Source organism: Oncorhynchus keta, chromosome 20, assembly GCF_023373465.1.
Source record: "Oncorhynchus keta strain PuntledgeMale-10-30-2019 chromosome 20, Oket_V2, whole genome shotgun sequence".
NCBI lineage: Eukaryota > Metazoa > Chordata > Actinopteri > Salmoniformes > Salmonidae > Oncorhynchus > Oncorhynchus keta.
The window spans coordinates 31,573,699-31,595,448 of record NC_068440.1 but is presented as its reverse complement, the minus strand read 5'-3'; the positions used below and the strand labels follow the sequence as shown (position 1 = coordinate 31,595,448).

Below are 21,750 nucleotides of genomic sequence, written 5' to 3'. Positions count from 1 at the left end.
AGAGACTAGCTGTACAGTAGACTAGAGAGACAGTAGGTACAGTAGGCTAGAGAGACTAGCTGTACAGTAGGCTAGAGAGACTATTTGTATGGTAGGCTAGAGAGACTATTTGTACGGTAGGCTAGAGAGACTAGAGACTAGCTGTACAGTAGACTAGAGAGACAGTAGGTACAGTAGGCTAGAGAGACTAGCTGTACAGTAGGCTAGAGAGACTATTTGTATGGTAGGCTAGAGAGACTATTTGTACGGTAGGCTAGAGAGACTAGAGACTAGCTGTACAGTAGGCTAGAGAGACTAGCTGTACAGTAGGCTAGAGAGACTAGCTGTACAGTAGGCTAGAGAGACTAGCTATACAGTAGGCTAGAGAGACTAGCTGTACAGTAGGCTAGAGTGACTAGAGACTAACTGTACAGTAGGCTAGAGTGACTAGAGACTAACTGTACAGTAGGCTAGAGAGACTAGATGTACAGTGGGCTAGAGTGACTAGCTGTACAGTGGGCTAGAGTGACTAGCTGTACAGTGGGCTAGAGTGACTAGCTGTACAGTAGGCTAGAGATACTAGCTGTACAGTAGGCTAGAGAGACTAGAGACTAGCTGTACAGTAGACTAGAGAGACAGTAGGTACAGTAGGCTAGAGAGACTAGCTGTACAGGAGGCTAGAGAGACTAGAGACTAGCTGTACAGTAGGCTAGAGACTAGAGACTAGCTGTACAGTAGACTAGAGAGACAGTAGGTACAGTAGGCTAGAGAGACTAGCTGTACAGTAGGCTAGAGAGACTAGAGACTAGCTGTACAGTAGGCTAGAGAGACAGTAGGTACAGTAGGCTAGAGAGACTAGAGACTAGCTGTACAGTAGGCTAGAGAGACAGTAGGTACAGTAGGCTAGAGACTAGAGACTAGCTGTACAGTAGACTAGAGAGACAGTAGGTACAGTAGGCTAGAGAGACTAGCTGTACAGTAGGCTAGAGAGACTAGAGACTAGCTGTACAGTAGGCTAGAGAGACAGTAGGTACAGTAGGCTAGAGACTAGAGAGTAGCTGTACAGTAGACTAGAGAGACAGTAGGTACAGTAGGCTAGAGAGACTAGAGACTAGCTGTACAGTAGGCTAGAGAGACAGTAGGTACAGTAGGCTAGAGAGACTAGAGAGTTTAGCTGTACAGTAGGCTAGAGAGACTAGAGAGACTAGCTGTACAGTAGGCTAGAGAGACTAGAGACTAGCTGTACAGTAGGCTAGAGAGACAGTAGGTATAGTAGGCTAGAGAGACTAGAGAGTTTAGCTGTACAGTAGACTAGAGAGACAGGTATAGTAGGCTAGAGAGACTAGAGAGTTTAGCTGTACAGTAGACTAGAGAGACAGTAGGTACAGTAGGCTAGAGAGACTAGAGAGTTTAGCTGTACAGTAGACTAGAGAGACAGTAGGTATAGTAGGCTAGAGAGACTAGAGAGTTTAGCTGTACAGTAGACTAGAGAGACAGTAGGTACAGTAGGCTAGAGAGACTAGAGAGTTTAGCTGTACAGTAGGCTAGAGAGACTAGAGAGTTTAGCTGTACAGTAGACTAGAGAGACAGTAGGTACAGTAGGCTATAGAGACTAGAGAGACTAGCTGTACGGTAGGCTAGAGAGACTAGCTGTACAGTAGGCTAGAGAGCCTAGCTGTACGGTAGGCTAGAGAGCCTAGCTGTACGGTAGGCTAGAGAGACTAGCTGTACGGTAGGCTAGAGAGACTAGCTGTACGGTAGGCTAGAGAGACTAGCTGTACGGTAGGCTAGAGAGACTAGCTGTACGGTAGGCTAGAGAGACTAGCTGTACGGTAGGCTAGAGAGACTAGCTGTACGGTAGGCTAGAGAGACTAGCTGTACGGTAGGCTAGAGAGACTAGCTGTACGGTAGGCTAGAGAGACTAGCTGTACGGTAGGCTAGAGAGACTAGCTGTACGGTAGGCTAGAGAGACTAGCTGTACGGTAGGCTAGAGAGACTAGCTGTACGGTAGGCTAGAGAGACTAGCTGTACGGTAGGCTAGAGAGACTAGCTGTACGGTAGGCTAGAGAGACTAGCTGTACGGTAGGCTAGAGAGACTATTTGTACGGTAGGCTAGAGAGACTATTTGTACGGTAGGCTAGAGAGACTATTTGTACGGTAGGCTAGAGAGACTAGCTGTACGGTAGGCTAGAGAGACTATTTGTACGGTAGGCTAGAGAGACTAGCTGTACGGTAGGCTAGAGAGACTAGCTGTATGGTAGGCTAGAGAGACTAGCTGTATGGTAGGCTAGAGAGACTAGCTGTACGGTAGGCTAGAGAGACTATTTGTATGGTAGGCTAGAGAGACTATTTGTACGGTAGGCTAGAGAGACTAGAGACTAGCTGTACAGTAGGCTAGAGAGACTAGCTGTACAGTAGGCTAGAGAGACTAGCTGTACAGTAGGCTAGAGAGACTAGAGACTAGCTATACAGTAGGCTAGAGAGACTAGCTGTACAGTAGGCTAGAGTGACTAGAGACTAACTGTACAGTAGGCTAGAGTGACTAGACTAACTGTACAGTAGGCTAGAGAGACTAGATGTACAGTGGGCTAGAGTGACTAGCTGTACAGTGGGCTAGAGTGACTAGCTGTACAGTAGGCTAGAGAGACTAGCTGTACAGTAGGCTAGAGATACTAGCTGTACAGTAGGCTAGAGAGACTAGAGACTAGCTGTACAGTAGACTAGAGAGACAGTAGGTACAGTAGGCTAGAGAGACTAGCTGTACAGTAGGCTAGAGAGACTAGAGACTAGCTGTACAGTAGGCTAGAGAGACTAGCTGTACAGTAGGCTAGAGACTAGAGACTAGCTGTACAGTAGACTAGAGAGACAGTAGGTACAGTAGGCTAGAGAGACTAGCTGTACAGTAGGCTAGAGAGACTAGAGACTAGCTGTACAGTAGGCTAGAGAGACAGTAGGTACAGTAGGCTAGAGAGACTAGAGACTAGCTGTACAGTAGGCTAGAGAGACAGTAGGTACAGTAGGCTAGAGACTAGAGACTAGCTGTACAGTAGACTAGAGAGACAGTAGGTACAGTAGGCTAGAGAGACTAGCTGTACAGTAGGCTGGAGAGACTAGAGACTAGCTGTACAGTAGGCTAGAGAGACAGTAGGTACAGTAGGCTAGAGACTAGAGACTAGCTGTACAGTAGACTAGAGAGACAGTAGGTACAGTAGGCTAGAGAGACTAGCTGTACAGTAGGCTAGAGAGACTAGAGACTAGCTGTACAGTAGGCTAGAGAGACAGTAGGTACAGTAGGCTAGAGAGACTAGAGAGTTTAGCTGTACAGTAGGCTAGAGAGACTAGAGAGACTAGCTGTACAGTAGGCTAGAGAGACTAGAGACTAGCTGTACAGTAGACTAGAGAGACAGTAGGTACAGTAGGCTAGAGACTAGAGACTAGCTGTACAGTAGACTAGAGAGACAGTAGGTACAGTAGGCTAGAGAGACTAGCTGTACAGTAGGCTAGAGAGACAGTAGGTACAGTAGGCTAGAGAGACTAGAGAGTTTAGCTGTACAGTAGACTAGAGAGACAGTAGGTATAGTAGGCTAGAGAGACTAGAGAGTTTAGCTGTACAGTAGACTAGAGAGACAGTAGGTACAGTAGGCTAGAGAGACTAGAGAGTTTAGCTGTACAGTAGACTAGAGAGACAGTAGGTATAGTAGGCTAGAGAGACTAGAGAGTTTAGCTGTACAGTAGGCTAGAGAGACAGTAGGTACAGTAGGCTAGAGAGACTAGAGAGTTTAGCTGTACAGTAGACTAGAGAGACAGTAGGTATAGTAGGCTAGATAGACTAGAGAGTTTAGCTGTACAGTAGACTAGAGAGACAGTAGGTACAGTAGGCTAGAGAGACTAGAGAGTTTAGCTGTACAGTAGACTAGAGAGACAGTAGGTATAGTAGGCTAGAGAGACTAGAGAGTTTAGCTGTACAGTAGACTAGAGAGACAGTAGGTACAGTAGGCTAGAGAGACTAGAGAGTTTAGCTGTACAGTAGACTAGAGAGACAGTAGGTATAGTAGGCTAGAGAGACTAGAGAGTTTAGCTGTACAGTAGACTAGAGAGACAGTAGGTATAGTAGGCTAGAGAGACTAGAGCGTTTAGCTGTACAGTAGGCTAGAGAGACAGTAGGTATAGTAGGCTAGAGAGACTAGAGAGTTTAGCTGTACAGTAGACTAGAGAGACAGTAGGTATAGTAGGCTAGAGAGACTAGAGAGTTTAGCTGTACAGTAGACTAGAGAGACAGTAGGTATAGTAGGCTAGAGAGACTAGAGAGTTTAGCTGTACAGTAGGCTAGAGAGACAGTAGGTATAGTAGGCTAGAGAGACTAGAGAGTTTAGCTGTACAGTAGACTAGAGAGACAGTAGGTATAGTAGGCTAGAGAGACTAGAGAGTTTAGCTGTACAGTAGACTAGAGAGACAGTAGGTATAGTAGGCTAGAGAGACTAGAGAGTTTAGCTGTACAGTAGACTAGAGAGACAGTAGGTATAGTAGGCTAGAGAGACTAGAGAGTTTAGCTGTACAGTAGACTAGAGAGACAGGTATAGTAGGCTAGAGAGACTAGAGAGTTTAGCTGTACAGTAGACTAGAGAGACAGTAGGTACAGTAGGCTAGAGAGACTAGAGAGTTTAGCTGTACAGTAGACTAGAGAGACAGTAGGTATAGTAGGCTAGAGAGACTAGAGAGTTTAGCTGTACAGTAGACTAGAGAGACAGTAGGTATAGTAGGCTAGAGAGACTAGAGAGTTTAGCTGTACAGTAGACATAGTAGGCTAGAGAGACTAGAGAGTTTAGCTGTACAGTAGACTAGAGAGACAGTAGGTATAGTAGGCTAGAGAGACTAGAGAGTTTAGCTGTACAGTAGACTAGAGAGACAGTAGGTATAGTAGGCTAGAGAGACTAGAGAGTTTAGCTGTACAGTAGGCTAGAGAGACAGTAGGTATAGTAGGCTAGAGAGACTAGAGAGTTTAGCTGTACAGTAGACTAGAGAGACAGTAGGTATAGTAGGCTAGAGAGACTAGAGAGTTTAGCTGTACAGTAGACTAGAGAGACAGTAGGTACAGTAGGCTAGAGAGACTAGAGAGTTTAGCTGTACAGTAGGCTAGAGAGACAGTATGTATAGTAGGCTAGAGAGACTAGAGAGTTTAGCTGTACAGTAGACTAGAGAGACAGTAGGTATAGTAGGCTAGAGAGACTAGAGAGTTTAGCTGTACAGTAGACTAGAGAGACAGTAGGTATAGTAGGCTAGAGAGACTAGAGTTTAGCTGTACAGTAGGCTAGAGAGATAGTAGGTACAGTAGGCTAGAGAGACTAGAGAGTTTAGCTGTACAGTAGGCTAGAGAGACTAGAGAGTTTAGCTGTACAGTAGACTAGAGAGACAGTAGGTACAGTAGGCTAGAGAGACTAGAGAGTTTAGCTGTACAGTAGACTAGAGAGACAGTAGGTACAGTAGGCTAGAGAGACTAGAGAGTTTAGCTGTACAGTAGGCTAGAGAGACTAGAGAGTTTAGCTGTACAGTAGACTAGAGAGACAGTAGGTATAGTAGGCTAGAGAGACTAGAGAGTTTAGCTGTACAGTAGACTAGAGAGACAGTAGGTATAGTAGGCTAGAGAGACTAGAGAGTTTAGCTGTACAGTAGGCTAGAGAGACAGTAGGTACAGTAGGCTAGAGAGACTAGAGAGTTTAGCTGTACAGTAGACTAGAGAGACAGTAGGTACAGTAGGCTAGAGAGACTAGAGAGTTTAGCTGTACAGTAGACTAGAGAGACAGTAGGTACAGTAGGCTAGAGAGACTAGAGAGTTTAGCTGTACAGTAGACTAGAGAGACAGTAGGTACAGTAGGCTAGAGAGACTAGAGAGTTTAGCTGTACAGTAGGCTAGAGAGACAGTAGGTACAGTAGGCTAGAGAGACTAGAGAGTTTAGCTGTACAGTAGACTAGAGAGACAGTAGGTATAGTAGGCTAGAGAGACTAGAGAGTTTAGCTGTACAGTAGACTAGAGAGACAGTAGGTACAGTAGGCTAGAGAGACTAGAGAGTTTAGCTGTACAGTAGGCTAGAGAGACAGTAGGTACAGTAGGCTAGAGAGACTAGAGAGTTTAGCTGTACAGTAGACTAGAGAGACAGTAGGTATAGTAGGCTAGAGAGACTAGAGAGTTTAGCTGTACAGTAGACTAGAGAGACAGTAGGTACAGTAGGCTAGAGAGACTAGAGAGTTTAGCTGTACAGTAGACTAGAGAGACAGTAGGTATAGTAGGCTAGAGAGACTAGAGAGTTTAGCTGTACAGTAGACTAGAGAGACAGTAGGTATAGTAGGCTAGAGAGACTAGAGAGTTTAGCTGTACAGTAGGCTAGAGAGACAGTAGGTATAGTAGGCTAGAGAGACTAGAGAGTTTAGCTGTACAGTAGACTAGAGAGACAGTAGGTATAGTAGGCTAGAGAGACTAGAGAGTTTAGCTGTACAGTAGACTAGAGAGACAGTAGGTATAGTAGGCTAGAGAGACTAGAGAGTTTAGCTGTACAGTAGGCTAGAGAGACAGTAGGTATAGTAGGCTAGAGAGACTAGAGAGTTTAGCTGTACAGTAGACTAGAGAGACAGGTATAGTAGGCTAGAGAGACTAGAGAGTTTAGCTGTACAGTAGACTAGAGAGACAGTAGGTACAGTAGGCTAGAGAGACTAGAGAGTTTAGCTGTACAGTAGACTAGAGAGACAGTAGGTATAGTAGGCTAGAGAGACTAGAGAGTTTAGCTGTACAGTAGACTAGAGAGACAGTAGGTATAGTAGGCTAGAGAGACTAGAGAGTTTAGCTGTACAGTAGACTAGAGAGACAGTAGGTATAGTAGGCTAGAGAGACTAGAGAGTTTAGCTGTACAGTAGACTAGAGAGACAGTAGGTATAGTAGGCTAGAGAGACTAGAGAGTTTAGCTGTACAGTAGACTAGAGAGACAGTAGGTACAGTAGGCTAGAGAGACTAGAGAGTTTAGCTGTACAGTAGGCTAGAGAGACTAGAGAGTTTAGCTGTACAGTAGACTAGAGAGACAGTAGGTACAGTAGGCTAGAGAGACTAGAGAGTTTAGCTGTACAGTAGGCTAGAGAGACTAGAGAGTTTAGCTGTACAGTAGACTAGAGAGACAGTAGGTACAGTAGGCTAGAGAGACTAGAGAGTTTAGCTGTACAGTAGACTAGAGAGACAGTAGGTACAGTAGGCTAGAGAGACTAGAGAGTTTAGCTGTACAGTAGACTAGAGAGTTTAGCTGTACAGTAGACTAGAGAGACTAGAGAGTTTAGCTGTACAGTAGACTAGAGAGACAGTAGGTACAGTAGGCTAGAGAGACAGTAGGTACAGTAGACTAGAGAGACTAGAGAGACTAGAGAGACTAGAGAGTTTAGCTGTAGCCATCTGAAGGATTTACATCCAGCCATGATCCTATGTCACTTTGTGTGCTGGAATAGAGAGAATTTACATATGGGCCGAACACTGCACCTTGGCGTCAATGACCTGTAATAGTAACTGCACTATATTGCATTTGCACTATGTAGGCTACACCTCTGCAGAACACTGGATGTGGACTGCGGGCCTGTACACAGTGCTGTGAAAATGTATTTGCCCCCTTTCTAACGCAGCATATTTTTTATACTGAATGTTAAATAAAGGTCTTCAACCAAAACCTAATATATTACTTATTTCATTTGTTTCATAAACAATGTTATGCAACACCCAATGCCCCTGTGTGAAAAAGTCAATGCCACCACCTTTAGCTGCAATGACTCCAACCACACGCTTCCTGTAGTTGTTGGTCAGTCTCTCACTGTGGAGGACTTTCAGCCCACCCTTCCGTGCAGAACTGCTTTCACTCAGCGACATTTGTGGGCGTTCAAGCATGAACAGCTTGTTTAAAATCCTGACACAACATCACAATTGGGATTAGGTCCTGACTTTAAGTAGGCCATTCCAAAACTTAAAACGTTCCTTTTTAGACATTTTCAAGTAGACTTGATTGTGTGTTTGGGATCATTGTCTTGCTGCATGACCCAGCTGTGCTTCAGCTCAGACAGATGTCCTGACATTCTCCTGGAGAATTATCTGATACAGAGCAGAATTCATGGTTCCTTCTATTAAGGCACGTTGTCCAGGTCCTGAGGCAGCAAAGCATCTCCAAACCATCACACTACCACCACCATGCATTCCACAGTAACAACCTTATACCAACGGTGATGCATGCTGGTGGTAGTGTGATGGTTTAGGGACAAAATGTCTCCACAGCGATGTGAGAGACTGATCAACAACTACAGGAAGTGTCTGGTTGGAGTCATTGCAGCTAAAGGTGGCACAACCAGTTATTGAGGGTAACGGGGCAATTACTTATTCACACAGGGAAATTGGGTGTTGCATAACTTTGTATATTAAATAAATACATATTTTTTTGTTATTTCTAAACTCAGGTTACCTGTATCTAATATTGGGTTTTGGTTGAAGATCTGATAACATTCAGTATCAAAAATATGCAAAAGTAGAGAATATCAGAAAGGGGGCAAGTACTTTTTCACAGCGCTGTGTACATGTCACGGCAGGATCCCTCTCACTGTGTACATGTCACGACAGGATCCCTCTCACTGTGTACATGTCACGGCAGGATCCCTCACGCTGTGTACATGTCACGGCAGGATCCCTCTCGCTGTGTACATGTCACGGCAGGATCCCTCTCACTGTGTACATGTCACGGCAGGATCCCTCTCACTGTGTACATGTCACGGCAGGATCCCTCTCACTGTGTACATGTCACGGCAGGATCCCTCTCACTGTGTACATGTCACGGCAGGATCCCTCTCACTGTGTACATGTCACGGCAGGATCCCTCTCTGTGTACATGTCACGGCAGGATTCCTCTCACTGTGTACATGTCACGGCAGGATTCCTCTCGCTGTGTACATGTCACGGCAGGATCCCTCTCGCTGTGTACATGTCACGGCAGGATCCCTCTCGCTGTGTACATGTCACGGCAGGATCCCTCTCGCTGTGTACATGTCACGGCAGGATCCCTCTCGCTGTGTACATGTCACGGCAGGATCCCTCTCGCTGTGTACATGTCACGGCAGGATCCCTCTCGCTGTGTACATGTCACGGCAGGATCCCTCTCGCTGTGTACATGTCACGGCAGGATCCCTCTCGCTGTGTACATGTCACGGCAGGATCCCTCTCGCTGTGTACATGTCACGACAGGATCCCTCTCGCTGTGTACATGTCACGACAGGATCCCTCTCGCTGTGTACATGTCACGGCAGGATCCCTCTCTCTGTGTACATGTCACGACAGGATCCCTCTCGCTGTGTACATGTCACGGCAGGATCCCTCTCTCTGTGTACATGTCACGGCAGGATCCCTCTCTCTGTGTACATGTCACGGCAGGATCCCTCTCGCTGTGTACATGTCACGGCAGGATCCCTCTCTCTGTGTACATGTCACGACAGGATCCCTCTCGCTGTGTACATGTCACGGCAGGATCCCTCTCTCTGTGTACATGTCACGGCAGGATCCCTCTCTCTGTGTACATGTCACGGCAGGATCCCTCTCTCTGTGTACATGTCACGGCAGGATCCCTCTCACTGTATACATGTCACGGCAGGATCCCTCTCACTGTATACTGTTGTCACCCTTTCACTTTTCTTAAATAAATCCTTATTTCTTCTAAAATAACTTGAAACAAGGGGCCTCCCAGGTGGCGCAGTGGTTAAGAGACTCTGGGTTCGCGCCCAGGCTCTGTCGTAACCAGCCGCAACCGGGAGGTCCGTGGGGCGACGCACAATTGGCCTAGCGTTGTCCGGGTTAGGGAGGGTTTGGCCGGTAGGGAAATCCTTGTCTCATGGCGCACCAGCGACTCCTGTGGCGGGCTGAATGCAGTGCACGCTAACCAAGGTTGCCAGGTGCACGGTGTTTCCTCCGACACATTGGTGCGGCTGGCTTCCGGTCTTTTGTCTCTCCCGAGCCCGTACGGGAGTTGTAGCGATAAGACAAGATAGTAGCTACTAAACAATTGGATACCACGAAATTGGGGAGAAAAAGGGGTAAAAATTCAACAAGAAATAAAAAATAAAATAATAACTTGAAACTGAAAAACAACTTGTCTCCACACCTTAAGATAAATGCAGACAACTGCTTATTGTAGCCATCAATCAGCTTGCTGCAACTTTCTACTGGCAAATAAATGCTTCAGAGTTCAAGTAACAGACACATCAACTGTTCAGAGGAGACTGTTTGAATCAGGCCTTCATGGTCGAATTTCTGAAAAGAAACCACTACTAAAGGACACCAATAAGAAGAAGAGACTTGCTTGGGCCAAGAAACACGAGCAATGGGCATTAGACCGGTGGAAATCTGATGAGTTGGACCGCAGAGTGAAGGAAAAGCAAGTGCTCAGCATATGTGGGGACTCCTTTAAGACTGTTGGAAAAGCATTCCTCACGAAGCTGGTTGAGAGAATGCCAATAGTGTGCAAAGCTGTTATCAAGGCAAAGAGTTTTACTTTGAAGAATCTCAAATATACAATATATTTGGATCTATTTCACACTTTTTTGGTGTGTTATTACACACTTTCCATGTGTCATTTCATCGTGTTGATGTCTTCACTATTATTCTACAATGTAGAAAATAGTAAAAATAAAGAAATCAATGAGTAAGTGTGTCCAAACTTGACTGGTACTGTATTACTGTATGCATGTATTTCTGGTGAGACAGGCTTTTAAACAGATAGTCGTTGGCTAAATGACTGGAAGTGTATGGGAACAGCCAGCACGTCATTGCCCTAACACTAGTAGCAATGCTCTCTCCCCCACTTACCCTTACCACCACCGCTGAAAACAATCCTAGGGGAAACACATTGTCACTGGAATGTATTTGGCAGGCATTCTAAAAGTAGTTACGTTAGTATGGACATGGGAGCGTTGCCAATGTCTTCCTCTGCAACCGAAGAGGAAGAAAAACACCCGACACTGACAAAGAGCTACAGTCAATCAACAATAGTCGTATTAAAGTACAAACGCAGAACAGGGCTGCTGCTTTCACTGTGACATCCATCTCAGAGACCAGTCAAACACATAGCACTGACAACACTCACTGTAACTGGGAAAATGTGTGCGAGTACATTTTATCAGTGTCGCTGAATGGTACACCGCAGATGAACAGTGGGCCAACATGAAATATGAGGGACAATATGTGAGCGTTTACTCGCTGTTAAACATTCAGCACTGAAAAACCGCAAAATATGTGCTAGTACATTTGGTATTCAACGATGATGTCATCGGTCTCACTGAATAGTGTAGTTTGGAGTTTCTCTAGCAGATGCTGATCTTGGGTCAGTTTTGCATTTCCATCACTAATGGTTAAGGTTGGAAATGGGGATGCTGACCCTTGATCTGTACCTACGGGAAATTTCCCCCGGCATTTCACTGAACGGTACACTAGAGACGAACAGCTGGCCAGCTCGAACTACAAGAGCCAACAGGCCTATACTCCCTGTAAACATGTGGCACAGAAAAAGCTCTCTCGGCGACAATAACAACTCTTCAGTGATTACACTGAGCGTAAACACTATAGTAAGTCCGACCGGCCAACCATATGAACTGGATCAGGAGGTTGATAAATAAAGTTAGGCTATAACATGTCTTCCACATACCTCCGTTACACTGACGAAAATTGTCTAAAGCCTACAGTGAAAGCTTGTCGTTCAGCTTTACTTTCTCTTCAAATGGACTTGATGCATCTTGTCTGATGTTAGCCCAAACTGGCAAATGAAAATAGCCGATGTCTCCTTGTATGTTGACAGATTCCGTTTCAAAGACTTTGGGGAAAAGTTTGTCAAAGTGCTTGTTTTCCCTGATGTTTAGGTTGTGGTCTGGATGCAGCGGAGCGAGCAGGAGTGGGCGTGTCAGTAGATGGCTAAAGGTCCAGCTACATCTCTACATCTTCAGCATAAGGCCTACATTTTGTTCCAACAGAGTGCAAATAAATCAAATCTAGTTCATGAAACTTGACAGGTTTTAATTATAGACAATAGAGAAACATGTATCACTGTAATGCAAATGTGCTGAGAATGGTGAAACTGCAGCATCTCGAGATCACCTTCCGTTTAAAGAAGATGAGGCTTACTGTGATAGTGAACTAGAGTAACTCAACTTGGGACTGCGAAGGGTTTAAAAGCATTGCACCTTTAGAATTAACATATAACCATGTTAAATCAGGGAATATTAAACTCGAGCTAAAACCCAATGCATGTGTAGTTGTTGTTGTTGCCAACTGTTTGTTACAAAATAACAGTAGTATAAAAGTTATTTGCATGGACTGACATGGGTTAGCTATTATTAGGTTCGCCTAACTCAGCTGTCAAGACAGACAACTAAATTAGCTGGTTATTAAATCTCAGATATTGAGTCTTTTTGTTTAGATTACCAACTAGTTAGCTAGCTAGCTAAGGTTAGCTTGTTACTGACTGGGAGCTGGATGACCATAGTTCGAAACCTTCAGGAACAAGACATTTACATCCAACGTAAATTTACTAAACACCCAACTTGCCACGTTTGGCAAGAACACAAAGTTCATGTAGCAAAAGACCAAGCAATCCTAGCTAGCTACTGTAGCTAGCTAACCTACTTGATAGTTAGCTAACTCTAGCCCAGGGCGACCAGAGCTCATCTATGTATTCGTTTGCTAATCAGATTACACCTGATTAGCCACGTGTACAAATTAACTTCATTCTTACTTTATTACCTAGTCCACTACATTCCGTGTTCCTGGAAGCTGCTCGGCGTTTTGTCTCCGACTCAACCTCTGGTTTGCATCTGTCTAGCTCGATCTGAGACTGCAGCTTTCAACACAACCACATCCTCTTCACGTTGATGATGGTCTGCCGCGCTGGCTCGCTCCGGCTGTCACTTTTCCGTTCCGGAATTTATCTTGCCAGCTCTTGTTTTCACTCGATTTCAAATGAATTCTTGAAGCTGTGTAATAAATGAGACTACATGTATGCGTACTTGTGCTGGAAATATTTCGGACCTTAAAACCTCTTGTTATTCACGAAATGCAGATGTGCTGACTGAGCAAGTGTACCTTGTTGATCACTCACTAGGAAGTTTGCAAATGTGGCGATTTGATCTGAATAAACCACGTGACCAAAGCATTGTGGAAAAATAATATTAAAGACAGCACAGAATTTTATACAATGTTCCAAAATGAACAAGGATGTTTCACATGTAATACTTTTTCCAATATCAAAAATAATAACAAAATAATGCATCTTATATTTTCTATGTGCGTGTGCTTGCAAGCGTGCATGTGTGTGTGTGTGTGTGTGTGTGTGTGTGTGTGTGTGTGTGTGTGTGTGTGTGTGTGTGTGTGTGTGTGTGTGTGTGTGTGTGTGTTTGACCTTACGTGACACTTTACCCGTTAATCCCTACCTCTTTAACCTCCATTAGATATTTTCCATCCATGGATGAGGTGTGGTTTACAGGTTAGATAGCATGCATTGTTCAATGAGATTTTCATGAGTCCCAGTCTAAACTCTTAATGTGTCTTTGTCTGGGCTTATGTTTGAAAATATATGATATTATAAACAAAAGGTCCATATATGCAGAAATGTAAAAGAAAGTGGAAAACCCCCATACATTTGATTGGGAATGGAGGAGTTAACTGCATCGAACCTTTGGACCATAACTGTTTGGTCTTTGAGTTTATAACTAACTGTTGCTCAACAACCCCACCGGGTTTGTTGCCGAGGGCAGCCTAGGTCTGGCGGATATAACTGGACTTCAACCCCACCGGGTTTGTTGCCGAGGGCAGCCTAGGTCTGGCGGATATAACTGGACTTCAACCCCACCGGGTTTGTTGCCGAGGGCAGCCTAGGTGTGGCGGATATAACTGGACTTCAACCCCACCGGGTTTGTTGCCGAGGGCAGCCTAGGTGTGGCGGATATAACTGGACTTCAACCCCACCGGGTTTGTTGCCGAGGGCAGCCTAGGTGTGGCGGATATAACTGGACTTCAACCCCACCGGGTTTGTTGCCGAGGGCAGCCTAGGTCTGGCGGATATAACTGGACTTCAACCCCACCGGGTTTGTTGCCGAGGGCAGCCTAGGTCTGGCGGATATAACTGGACTTCAACCCCACCGGGTTTGTTGCCGAGGGCAGCCTAGGTCTGGCGGATATAACTGGACTTCAACCCCACCGGGTTTGTTGCCTAGGGCAGCCTAGGTGTGGCGGATATAACTGGACTTCAACCCCACCGGGTTTGTTGCCGAGGGCAGCCTAGGTCTGGCGGATATAACTGGACTTCAACCCCACCGGGTTTGTTGCCTAGGGCAGCCTAGGTCTGGCGGATATAACTGGACTTCAACCCCACCGGGTTTGTTGCCGAGGGCAGCCTAGGTCTGGCGGATATAACTGGACTTCAACCCCACCGGCTTTGTTGCCGAGGGCTGCCTAGGTGTGGCGGATATAACTGGACTTCAACCCCACCGGGTTTGTTGCCGAGGGCAGCCTAGGTCTGGCGGATATAACTGGACTTCAACCCCACCGGGTTTGTTGCCGAGGGCAGCCTAGGTGTGGCGGATATAACTGGACTTCAACCCCACCGGGTTTGTTGCCGAGGGCAGCCTAGGTGTGGCGGATATAACTGGACTTCAACCCCACCGGGTTTGTTGCCGAGGGCAGCCTAGGTGTGGCGGATATAACTGGACTTCAACCCCACCGGGTTTGTTGCCGAGGGCAGCCTAGGTCTGGCGGATATAACTGGACTTCAACCCCACCGGGTTTGTTGCCGAGGGCTGCCTAGGTGTGGCGGATATAACTGGACTTCAACCCCACCGGCTTTGTTGCCGAGGGCAGCCTAGGTGTGGCGGATATAACTGGACTTCAACCCCACCGGGTTTGTTGCCGAGGGCAGCCTAGGTGTGGCGGATATAACTGGACTTCAACCCCACCGGGTTTGTTGCCGAGGGCAGCCTAGGTCTGGCGGATATAACTGGACTTCAACCCCACCGGGTTTGTTGCCGAGGGCAGCCTAGGTCTGGCGGATATAACTGGACTTCAACCCCACCGGCTTTGTTGCCTAGGGCTGCCTAGGTGTGGCGGATATAACTGGACTTCAACCCCACCGGGTTTGTTGCCGAGGGCAGCCTAGGTGTGGCGGATATAACTGGACTTCAACCCCACCGGGTTTGTTGCCGAGGCAGCCTAGGTGTGGCGTGTATAACTGGACTTCAACCCCACCGGGTTTGTTGCCGAGGGCAGCCTAGGTGTGGCGGATATAACTGGACTTCAACCCCACCGGGTTTGTTGCCGAGGGCTGCCTAGGTCTGGCGGATATAACTGGACTTCAACCCCACCGGGTTTGTTGCCGAGGGCAGCCCAGGTCTGGCGGATATAACTGGACTTCAACCCCACCGGCTTTGTTGCCGAGGGCTGCCTAGGTGTGGCGGATATAACTGGACTTCAACCCCACCGGGTTTGTTGCCGAGGGCAGCCTAGGTGTGGCGGATATAACTGGACTTCAACCCCACCGGCTTTGTTGCCGAGGGCAGCCTAGGTGTGGCGGATATAACTGGACTTCAACCCCACCGGGTTTGTTGCCGAGGGCAGCCCAGGTCTGGCGGATATAACTGGACTTCAACCCCACCGGCTTTGTTGCCGAGGGCTGCCTAGGTGTGGCGGATATAACTGGACTTCAACCCCACCGGGTTTGTTGCCGAGGGCAGCCTAGGTGTGGCGGATATAACTGGACTTCAACCCCACCGGGTTTGTTGCCGAGGGCTGCCTAGGTCTGGCGGATATAACTGGACTTCAACCCCACCGGGTTTGTTGCCGAGGGCAGCCCAGGTCTGGCGGATATAACTGGACTTCAACCCCACCGGCTTTGTTGCCGAGGGCTGCCTAGGTGTGGCGGATATAACTGGACTTCAACCCCACCGGGTTTGTTGCCGAGGGCAGCCTAGGTGTGGCGGATATAACTGGACTTCAACCCCACCGGCTTTGTTGCCGAGGGCTGCCTAGGTGTGGCGGATATAACTGGACTTCAACCCCACCGGGTTTGTTGCCGAGGGCAGCCTAGGTCTGGCGGATATAACTGGACTTCAACCCCACCGGCTTTGTTGCCGAGGGCAGCCTAGGTGTGGCGGATATAACTGGACTTCAACCCCACCGACTTTGTTGCCGAGGGCAGCCCAGGTCTGGCGGATATAACTGGACTTCAACCCCACCGGCTTTGTTGCCGAGGGCAGCTTAGGTGTGGCGTGTATAACTGGACTTCAACCCCACCGGGTTTGTTGCCGAGAGCAGCCTAGGTGTGGCGGATATAACTGGACTTCAACCCCACCGGCTTTGTTGCCGAGGGCAGCCTAGGTCTGGCGGATATAACTGGACTTCAACCCCACCGGCTTTGTTGCCGAGGGCAGCCTAGGTCTGGCGGATATAACTGGACTTCAACCCCACCGGCTTTGTTGCCGAGGGCAGCCTAGGTGTGGCGGATATAACTGGACTTCAACCCCACCGGCTTTGTTGCCGAGGGCAGCCTAGGTCTGGCGGATATAACTGGACTTCAACCCCACCGGCTTTGTTGCCGAGGGCAGCCTAGGTGTGGCGGATATAACTGGACTTCAACCCCACCGGCTTTGTTGCCGAGGGCAGCCTAGGTCTGGCGGATATAACTGGACTTCAACCCCACCGGGTTTGTTGCCGAGGGCAGCCTAGGTGTGGCGGATATAACTGGACTTCAACCCCACCGGGTTTGTTGCCGAGGGCAGCCTAGGTGTGGCGGATATAACTGGACTTCAACCCCACCGGGTTTGTTGCCGAGGGCAGCCTAGGTGTGGCGGATATAACTGGACTTCAACCCCACCGGGTTTGTTGCCGAGGGCAGCCTAGGTGTGGCGGATATAACTGGACTTCAACCCCACCGGGTTTGTTGCCGAGGGCAGCCTAGGTGTGGCGGATATAACTGGACTTCAACCCCACCGGGTTTGTTGCCGAGGGCAGCCCAGGTCTGGCGGATATAACTGGACTTCAACCCCACCGGGTTTGTTGCCGAGGGCTGCCTAGGTGTGGCGGATATAACTGGACTTCAACCCCACCGGCTTTGTTGCCGAGGGCAGCCTAGGTGTGGCGGATATAACTGGACTTCAACCCCACCGGGTTTGTTGCCGAGGGCAGCCTAGGTCTGGCGGATATAACTGGACTTCAACCCCACCGGGTTTGTTGCCGAGGGCAGCCTAGGTGTGGCGGATATAACTGGACTTCAACCCCACCGGGTTTGTTGCCGAGGGCAGCCTAGGTGTGGCGGATATAACTGGACTTCAACCCCACCGGGTTTGTTGCCGAGGGCAGCCTAGGTGTGGCGGATATCAACAGTAAACTATAGAACACTGTGTGTATACAGACTCCATAGGCATTGCAATGCTAATAACAAAGGTGTGGCACAAGAACAAGTGGAAAAGTGTTTACATTTTGACTGATTTGTTTTATGCAGAGCTCTCAGTCAGTTTAGGTTTAAGTTTATTTGTCAAATAAATACATTGGAAATCTGACTCACAGTAAAAGAAGAGGAATTATAATATGAATTTGACTTGAGAACATTTGTGACCACATCCCAGTTCACATCTATAGCTATTGAGGAAGCGCGAAAAACTGAAATCACTGAAATCCTATACACTGAAAATATGGAAGGAAGTACATTCTAATAGATAAAATTCATGATATGTCAGCCGGCTATTAGCAAAAGGGTTTTGTGTGAAACATTTAAGTGCCGTCTCAGTTCACAGTGTCAAGAGAATGTTTCTTATGTTGGATCAATACCAACACATGGTTTATGGTTTCATAAGTTAAAACAGGTTTTAGGTTCCAATCTGAAATGACAGGCTGTGGAATAAGTTATGGGCTAAAGTTATTAGTTCAGTGCAGGTACTAGCACTGATCAAATAAGAAATGTGATACTGGAATTTTGCAATATGTGATGCAAATTCTGAAGATATTCAATGAAGCCAGTTATGATTTTTGTAAATAACTCCCAAGTTAAATAAATCACAAAACAGAGAATCGTGTGTCACAGTGTAATAACATAATTATAATTCCAATAATAGATAACAGGTGTGGACCATACTCTCCCTATTTGAAACAAATGACAGCTACATATTGCCAAAGAAAATTATTAATTAACCGGTTAACATCTGGGCCTGTCTGCATATGCTATGCACAGTTGCACACAATTCTCCCTTCCCTCTCAGCATATTTGACTTTATAGGGATTGGTTTGTTGTCTTTTCCTCTAGGGGTCCTGTTCATACCGGACCAGTCCCGGATGGTATAGCAGTGTGCCAGGCTGCCAACCAACATGACACCTGTGGCTATTGGTAGCCTGCCAGGGAACTTTTCTTTCCCCTCCCTTCTCTTTTTCCTTCACTCTTTCTCTTTCTACCCTTCCCACTCTTTCTCATTCTCCTTTTCCCATTGAAAACAATTGACACTTCTTTCTCTCCCAGGAACACCCAGCCGGAACTAGAGGGGTTCCGTTTCCCTGATAGGATCTGAAATCTCAAGCTACTGAAGGAAAGGGGATTATTGTACAGTCTTATGTTTCAACCATTCCTGAATTCAAATACTTAATTAGTTTAATTGAATTGTACAAATTTGATTATCCATGTGTTCCTAAATAAATACAAATGTTCATTCAATTCATTGATTAGAATGAAACATTCTTTTAAAAAAAATGTATTACGATGTGTTGACTACTATGGTACCACTGTGAGATCCATGACAGGACAGTGGTAGGCAAAGACCAACCATTTGTGCTCATTCCATGAAGGACCGTGATGAAGGACAAATAAAGTTGATTCAGATCCTAATCTGTAAATAATATATTCCAGCAATAAATGCATGAAATAAACAGGCCAGAAGGGCTTTTTTCTGGTTGGCCTGATTAAGCCTATTAGCTTACAGTACACTGTCTGACTCTATCATTTTATTATAATCTGGAGGGTCGTTTCAGGTCAAACACAGTTCAAAATCAATCAACACCTCTCTCATCTTGGGACCTTCAAATTTATTTTCAAGTATTCAATATGAAACGCTCTATATTAGACCAGTCACGATTTACTGCTTGGTGGTACATCATTTAGCAAAGTGTACAATGCCATCTAGTGGCTATCTTATAATGTACATTATATTACACTTTCTCTGGTGCGACAATTGTCAGATCTGGGAGTTCAAGTCACAAAGTAGAAGACTCATCTGAAATTTTTATCCACCCAGAGTGTACTTCCTTCTTTTCACTCTTACACCACCTTCATGCACCTCAGCCGACGTGCCGTAGATTCCACAGCTTTACCAGGACATCTCCTCAAATCCCATTCATAAGCATGTGAACCCCTTCTATCTGCAATGTATATGTCTCAGTGTTGGCTGGTGGGCCGGAGACATAGGAGGATGGGCTCGTTGTAATGGCTGGAATGAATGGAACCGTATCGAACACATCATTTCCAGTGTTTCAAGTGATTGATACCTTTCCATTAATTCTATGCCAGCCATTACCATAAGCCCTTCCTCCGATATCTCTGCCCACCATCCACCCCTGGTATGTAGAGCATTGTTCAAGGATATGCCATTTATGTAAAGGAGAGAGAACTGAATTGGCAGAAAACTGAAAGTAAAGCCCAAAACCATGGAGTGTCACTGTTGCATTTCAACAACATCAAGGGCTGCAGGTAGCCTAGCAGTTAGAGCATTGGGCCAGTGTCCGAAAGGTCACTGGTTACATTACCCAAGCTGACAAGGTTACCTTTGAAGATCTTCCTCTGTTTGCAATCCCAAGGGTCCCAGCTATAACATGAATGGTCGTTTTGTTCAATAAAATCCTTCTTTATATCCCCAAAAGTTTGTTTAGTTGGCACCATTGATTTCAGTAATCCACTCGTTCAACATGCAGACAAAGGAGTCCAAAAAGTTACCGGTAAACTTCATCCAAACAAGTCAAAGGACATTTCTATCTAATCCTCAGGTAGTCTAAAATGTAAATAAACTATAATATTTCACACGGAAAGTACTATGTTCAATAGGAAAGGAAAATTCGTAAGTGCGTCCCGAAAGATTGATTTGGTTCAGGTGCTCTCCGAAACAAAAAGTCAAAATACTTCTTAGTTTTTCAAAAAAGAAGCCTGAAACCTTGAATAAAGACTGTTGACATCTAGTGGAAGCCATAGGAATTGCAATTTGGGTGACAGATATATATATAAGCAATAGGTTTTGATAATAAGAGCCTGGGAGCTGAAAAAAATAATAATTCTGGTCTGATTTTCTTCGGATCTTCGCCTGCCATATCAATTCTGTTATAGTCTCAGACATTATTTTAACAGTTTTAGAAACCTCAGAGTGTTTTCCATCCAATAATACCAATTACATGCATATCCTGGCTTCTGGGCCTGAGTAACAGGCAGTTTACTTTGGGCACGTCAGTCAGGCAGAAATTCAGGAAACTGCCCCCTAGCCCTAAAGAACTTGTCCCGGTTGGTGTTTTTAAATCACTGATGAAGGATTTTGAGGCTGATTTTGTTATACTCTTATGAAATGTATGGTTTTTACTAGATTACTTGTAGTTTTTCATGTTGTCTGTCTGTGTTTGTATAATGACTTGGTGCTGCCTATCTTGGCCAGGACGCTCTTGAAAAATATATTTCAAAAATATATTTCAAATCTCAAATAGCCTGGTTAAATAAAGGTTAAATAAAAATGTAAAAATAAAATAAATGTGATATAGCGAAGCACCTGAGTGAGCTGGCTGCGAAATTACACAGGTACTTTCCCGAAACGGACGACACAAACAACTGGATTCGTTATCCCTTTCATTCCCTGCCTCCAGTCCACTTACCGATATCTGAACTAGAGAGCCTCATCAAAATTGCAACAAGCGGTTCTGTGAAAATTGAATTTAATTAGAAGCCACTGCCAGATCTCTGGATAGAGCTGCGCCCAGAGATTCTTGCCTTGGCAAGCTGATGCCCTTTGCAACCACGTACCTATGTGAGAGTGGATTCTCGGCCCTCACTAGCATGAAAACTAAATACAGGCACAGACTGTGTGTGGGAAAGGATTTATGACTGATACTCTCTCCAATACAACACAACATTGCAGAGTTATGGGCATCTTTTCCAGCACTCCCTTCTCATCAACTTGTGGTGAGTTATTCAACATTTTTTGATGAACAAATGAGGTTAGATAAATAAAGCTAAACAAATGATTGATTATTATTAAATTATTATTTGTGCCCTGGTCCTATGAGAGCTCTTAGTCACTTCCCACGAGCTGGGTTGTGACAAAGACTCACACTCATTCTTATGTTTAATAGTGTGTGTGTGGCAGACTTACAATGATGGCAAAAAACATAATTTGAGAGTGGTGCTACAGGGGGTACGCAGCTGGAGGTTGAATGTTTGAAGGGGTATGGGACTATAAAAAGTTTGGGAATCGCTGCTCTAAGTGATACTGTGTGAGAGAGAATGGCTTCATCCTAAATAGCCCACTCAGCACCCTTTCTGCTCGACTCAATTTCATTCCAGCCACAGGGCCACACACACACACCACTCCATGTCCTTATAGAGTACCACACACACATACTCTCCAAAATCTCCCTCCCTTCTGCTGCATCAAACTCCCCAAGGCTCTCCTCCCGTTGTCCCGGCAACACATCGGTCCGTGAGAGGCAACAGTGTGGGA

General features: G+C 46.0%; 1 protein-coding gene across 2 annotated transcripts in view; it reads right to left on the bottom strand.

Moving 5' to 3' along the window:
- The window catches only part of poc1bl (POC1 centriolar protein homolog B (Chlamydomonas), like), a 45,637-nt gene extending 32,492 nt beyond the window's left edge, over window positions 1-13,145 (bottom strand). Inside the window, exon 1 of one of the 2 annotated variants that reach the window (XM_035759109.2) lies at window positions 12,762-13,145. The gene's annotated coding sequence lies outside the window, so the exon portion shown is untranslated. The remainder of the gene's footprint in view (window positions 1-12,761) is intronic. The other variant, XM_035759108.2, reaches the window with a different exon arrangement.
- Between the last annotated feature and the right edge of the window lie 8,605 nt (window positions 13,146-21,750).